Genomic DNA, 6,225 nt, shown 5'->3' with positions numbered 1-6,225 from the left:
ATTGCTGAAATTCAATAGACCTGTTTCACAAATTTAAATGATGCATATAAATTTCATACATATCGGATGATAACTATCATCAATCGAGCATTAACAAGGTTTAACAAAGTGAAACAAGGGCATTAACTATAGAAGTAATTATTGTAAATTGCTGAAATTCAATAGGCTTTTTCGTTTCACTAATTTAAATCATGCATATAAATTTCACAAAGATCGGGTGATAACTTTTTGTGTTACAGCGTTCACAAGGTTCAATAACGTGAAACAAGGGCCATAACTCTAGATGTAATAAAGGGAAATTTGCTGAAACTCAATAGGTTAGTTCGATTTACTAATTTAAACAATACCTATAAATTTCATACAGATCGGATAATAACTTTTGTCGTTAGAGCATAAACAAGGTACAACAAAGTGAAACAAGGGCCATAACTCGCGGCGTAATTAAAGGAAATTGCGGAAATTCAATAGGATTCTTTGTTTCACTAATTTAAATGATGCATATCAATTTCAAACAGATCGGATGATAACTGTTGTCATTAGAGCGTTCACAAGATTCAACAAAGTGAAACAAGGGCCATAACTCTAGATGTAATTAACGGAAATTGCTGAAATTCAATAGGCTTCTTTGTTTTACTAATTCAAATGATGCATATCAATTTCATAAAGATCGGTTGATAACTTTTGTTGTTAGAGCGTTCCCAAGAAGCAACAAAGTGAAACAAGGGCCATAACTCTAGATGTAATTAACGGAAATTGCAGAAATTCAATAAGCTTCTTTGTTTTACTAATCTAAATGATGCATATAAATTTCATACAGATCGGATAATAACTTTTGTTAGAGCATAAACAAGGTACAACAAAGTGAAACAAGGGCCATAACTCGCGGCGTAATTAAAGGAAATTGCGGAAATTCAATAGGATTCTTTGTTTCACTAATTTAAATGATGCATATCAATTTCAAACAGATCGGATGATAACTGTTGTCATTAGAGCGTTCACAAGATTCAACAAAGTGAAACAAGGGCCATAACTCTAGATGTAATTAACGGAAATTGCTGAAATTCAATAGGCTTCTTTGTTTTACTAATTCAAATGATGCATATCAATTTCATAAAGATCGGTTGATAACTTTTGTTGTTAGAGCGTTCCCAAGAAGCAACAAAGTGAAACAAGGGCCATAACTCTAGATGTAATTAACGGAAATTGCAGAAATTCAATAAGCTTCTTTGTTTTACTAATCTAAATGATGCATATAAATTTCATACAGATCGGATAATAACTTTTGTTAGAGCATTCACAAGGTACAACAAAGTGAAACAAGGGCCATAACTCACGGCGTAATAAACGGAAATTGCTCAAATTCAATAGGCTTCTTCATTTCACTAATTTAAATGATGCATATCAATTTCAAACAGATCGGATGATAACTGTTGTCATTAGAGCGTTCACAAGATTCAACAAAGTGAAACAAGAGCCATAACTCTAGATGTTATTAACGGAAATTGCTGAAATTCAATAGGCTTCTTTGTTTTACTAATTTAGATGATGCATATAAATTTCATACAGATCGGTTGATAACTTTTGTCGTTAGAGCGTTCACAAGGTGCAACAAAGTGAAACAATGGCCATAACTCCAGATGAAATTAACGGAAGTTATTGAAATTAAATAGGCTTCTTCATCTCACTAATGCAAACAACATATATCAATTTCAAAACAATCAGATGATAAATGTAGTCTGTAGAGTGTTCACAAGAAATTGTGGACGACGGACGGGGGCGACGGCAATATACGACCACATTTCCATGTGGGCGTATAAAAACGAAAAAGCCTGTCAAATTTCAACAATTTCTGTAGATTTCTTCCAGAGTTGAGACCCTTGTTTCAGTTTGTAGAACCTTGTAAACCCTCAAACTACAAAATTTATAATCTGATCTGTATGGAACTGTCTTGTAAAGGCCCCCAATTACCTACAAAGGAATAAATATGCGACAACCCTTGACGACCGCTCGGACGATTTAGCTGCTGTGGGCGTATGTTTTGTTGCCTGGCAACCTATCTTTGATTTTTGTCTTAATATGAGAAATTAATTGCTCCACCAAACGTCAGACATTTAGCAATTCGTCGTGGCATGCTCCTAATCCATCCAATCACGATTTGGGGCAATCTGACCCACTCCTCTTTCAGTGCCATGACCAATTCGTGCAGTGTTGTCGGTTGACGTTGACGCCAACAAGCACGTCTCCCGATCATGTCCCAGACATGCTCTAAACGGGAAAGGTCAGGACTCATGGCTAGCCAAGGCATATGAACAATATTGTGACGCTGGAGGCAGTCATTCATGACACGAGCGCGGTGGACACGGGCATTATCATCTTGAACAAGCCAACAGTGAGGCTGATGTCCCCCGCCAAAATAGGAAAATAATTAGAGGACACATATAAATTTATCACAAATTATCTTTTACAAAGTATTGAACAATCAAACAGTATATCTTTACTTATAGTCTAAGCATACAATGTTTTTGATGGAATAATTATAGCATATTAAGGGGAAAACATGCTCTATGCCTACAGATCTAGAGTTTGGTTGTATCAACGGGTCTATTTTCCATCTTGCTGCAAGTTGTGCAAAGTTCACTGTTTTCTTTCTGTCATTAAATGTCAATTCATTATTGCATACTACATATTTAATTAATTTATAATAGTTTCTTTTTCAATTTGTTTTTTCCATTTATTTGTTTATTTACCATAAAGCGGAACGGACAGACAGACAAACAGACAGACGGACGAACCCATTTTAATAGTTCCCTGCTTTCTTCGAAAGGCGGGGGACAATCAAAGTAGGAGAGTTATTGTTTTCCAAAGTCTCGACCAATCAAATTGCGTATCGCTCTGCTTACCCTGAGCAGAAAATGCTCATTATCAAACTTAGTCAAGGTATTACTGTAATGAAACTATACACCAAGTTTCATCAATCTCACTTAATTAGAACTAAAGTTATCGTGTCCCAAAGCATCAACCAATCAAATTGCTTATCTCTGCTTACCCTAAGCGGAAAATGCTCATCTTCGAACTCCATCAAGGCATTGACCTAATCAACACATACACCAAGTTTGAACATTCTAGCTCAATTAGGAAGAGAGTTATCGTGCCCCAAAGTATCAACCAATCAAATTGCTTATCTCTGCTTACCCTAAGCGGAAAATGCTCATCTTCGAACTCCATCAAGGCATTGACCTAATAAACACATACACCAAGTTTGAACATTCTAGCTCAATTAAAAGTTATCGTGTCCCAAAGCATCAACCAATCAAATTGCTTATCTCTGCTTACCCTAAGCGGAAAATGCTCATCTTCGAACTCCATCAAGGCATTGACCTAATCAACACATACACCAAGTTTGAACATTCTAGCCCAATTAGGAAGAGAGTTATCGTGTCCCAAAGCATCAACCAATCAAATTGCTTATCTCTGCTTACCCTAAGCGGAAAATGCTCATCTTCGAACTCCATCAAGGCATTGACCTAATCAACACATACACCAAGTTTGAACATTCTAGCTCAATTAGGAAGAGAGTTATTGTGTCCCAAAAAGTGTGACGGACAGACAGACGGACGGACGGACAGACAGACGGACGAACCCATTTTAATAGTCCCCTGCTTTCTTCGAAAGGCGGGGGACAAAAATGAAACCATGACATGAACGTTGAGCAAAGGGCAGAATAATCGGTGCCAGGATGTCATTGTGGTCACGGTAGTACACACCAGTGACCCTTCCTTGAACAAAATGCAAGTCCGTTCTGCTAGTCATGGTGATGCCTTCCCACACCATAACAGACCCACGCCTGAATCTGTCATGCTGACTGACGTTAACGTTAGCATGACACCCGATTTGTTTCGGGTAATACGCCAGTCGCAGGAAAAATGTTAACCATTGTCAACGCTTACAAGTACAGTCTTAAGACCAACTAGAAATCAGCCAGATTTCTTCAAGTTTGGGAATGTGACCTCAAAGATTTGTTGAAGAGAATCCTGTCATCAACCCCTCAAAGACAATAAATTGTCGCCCAATTATTATCTATTCAGATGGTGTATTGTATGAGTGTCATATTACACTGCTCTATATTTAGAATGTAAAACTAAAGCTAGATGGGTTTGGAATCAGATTCTATGAGATTTGAATAAGAGAATAAGAAAAACTAATCAAATTAAACATAGAAATAAACAAATTTAATAACAGTTTAATATAATAAAAAAAATTTGATTCAAATATTACATAATGTAATAATAAGCTTATTAATTAGATGTAATATCTACAGCAGCTTGTCTAAGCCAGGGTATAAAATATCTTACATTATTTTACTCATATTTGACATTGACCAATTTGATGTTAACCAATTAAATGATTTTGGAACTTTTTCCTGTGGAGATTAATATTCATAAAACAAGGGTTGTTGAGCACATTACAATTGTATAACTTTTGCCAATATTTATTTCTATAGAAAGGGTTCAATATCGAAATATTAATGGCCTATTGAGCCATCGTACAGTACTATTTACGAACTTATCAATTATCATTAAAAGAAAATTTCATCCAAAATTATCTATGTTGGTGCAAAAATATGAACATTTACTGATTATTTACATACAGGGAAAAGGTCACCCCAAAACAATCTACATGTACACGTATTTGTTATTTAAAGGAGCTAAATCGCTAATATTTAGGACCTAGAAATTGACACAAATGGTTCGCAACACAAATTGATAATGTAATATGAATGTACATAAACTGATTTAGTATTTATTGCGCATGCTCTCCAGATAGGAATATGACGTAACCGTTTGAATGACTTGTGGAATATGCCTAGCCTCGTCCTTCGAGTACCTTGTTACAAATGGCGCTTAAAGGCATTCGTGAACCAATGGTAAAATGTTTATTTTGTCTTACAATTTTATGGAAGCCTATAACTATCATTCATAATTTCTACTTTTCGCCCCTTCAAAACACGAAAGTCGAAAAGTGACCTTGAAAGTAGAGACTACATCAACTTCCGAGGCGAAAAGGCGACAGTACGACAGCAAGCCAAAATCATAGGTCGCTAATATCGCCATCAATACTAGACTTTATCATACAGACTATTTTGTTGACGCGAATTGTATGTATCCTAATGTGACCTGGTAAATTGAGACTACAACAACTTCCGAGGCGAAAGTCGACAGTTCGACAGCAAGCCAAAATGATATGTCGCTTATAGCGCGTTGTGTTTATTTGCTAAATTCTACTTTTCGAGTTGCATAATGGCTTTGTATGCGTGTTGGCGCCTTTTTACTGAAATCAATAAAGACAAAAATATGATTTAAGACGAAAGTCGACAAGAGGGTACACAAGCCAAAGCGCAAGTCGAAAATAAGAAATTAGGAAAAAACGAGGGGAGCTATCATCGCAGTGTATTAGTTCTTAATTTCCTATTTTTGAGTTCATTTTGGCTGTATAGCATGCTGTCGCCTCACATTTTGTCGTAACTTCTACTTTTCGACTTTCGTGTTTTGAAGAGACGAAAAGTAGAGATTATGAACGGTAGTTATATGCTTCTATACAATTTGGATATCATAAGCACAGGCCTATCTTTTCTCGGTAAAATCACAACATCAACGTTCATTTAAATTGACAAATGATTCGTGTTTTCAATGCCGGAAGACTGCGGATGATATTTAAGTTTTTTTCAAAACCGGATACAAATCGTTAAAGGGACCACAGCCTTCGGTCCGATTATCACGAAATTCGAACCCAGGGTGTAACAGTGATATATTTAAACGGTTTTTAAAATCCGGTATAAACTGTAATTTTTGGTACAACCAAGGTCCATAATGTAGGAGGTTACGGACCGATGTGTGCGAATATGGAAAGAAGCCAAAATCCGTGGAATATATTTTATTCGTTTACAATGCCATTACTCGGCATATTTGTTTTGCATACCATCTTAATTACTAGACACTTGCTTGTAGGCCATCCATGCTGTACCACTGACAAAAGAAATGAAATGAAATGGAGAAGACACCCTAATGTCTAACTCATACTGGGCTAATGAAGATGGAGGAAGGGACTGATAGAGGGTTGGACAGACAAAGGGAAGGACAGACGGATGGAGGGACAGAGACGAACAGAGGGAGGGAGAGAATGAGGGAGGGAGAGACAAGGGATATCGGGAGGGAATGAGGGACAGAC

This window comes from Patella vulgata, chromosome 3 (genome assembly GCF_932274485.2).
Source record: "Patella vulgata chromosome 3, xgPatVulg1.2, whole genome shotgun sequence".
NCBI classification, from domain to species: domain Eukaryota; kingdom Metazoa; phylum Mollusca; class Gastropoda; family Patellidae; genus Patella; species Patella vulgata.
The sequence above is the reverse complement of the archived record's forward strand: the minus strand, read 5'-3'. Positions refer to the sequence as shown.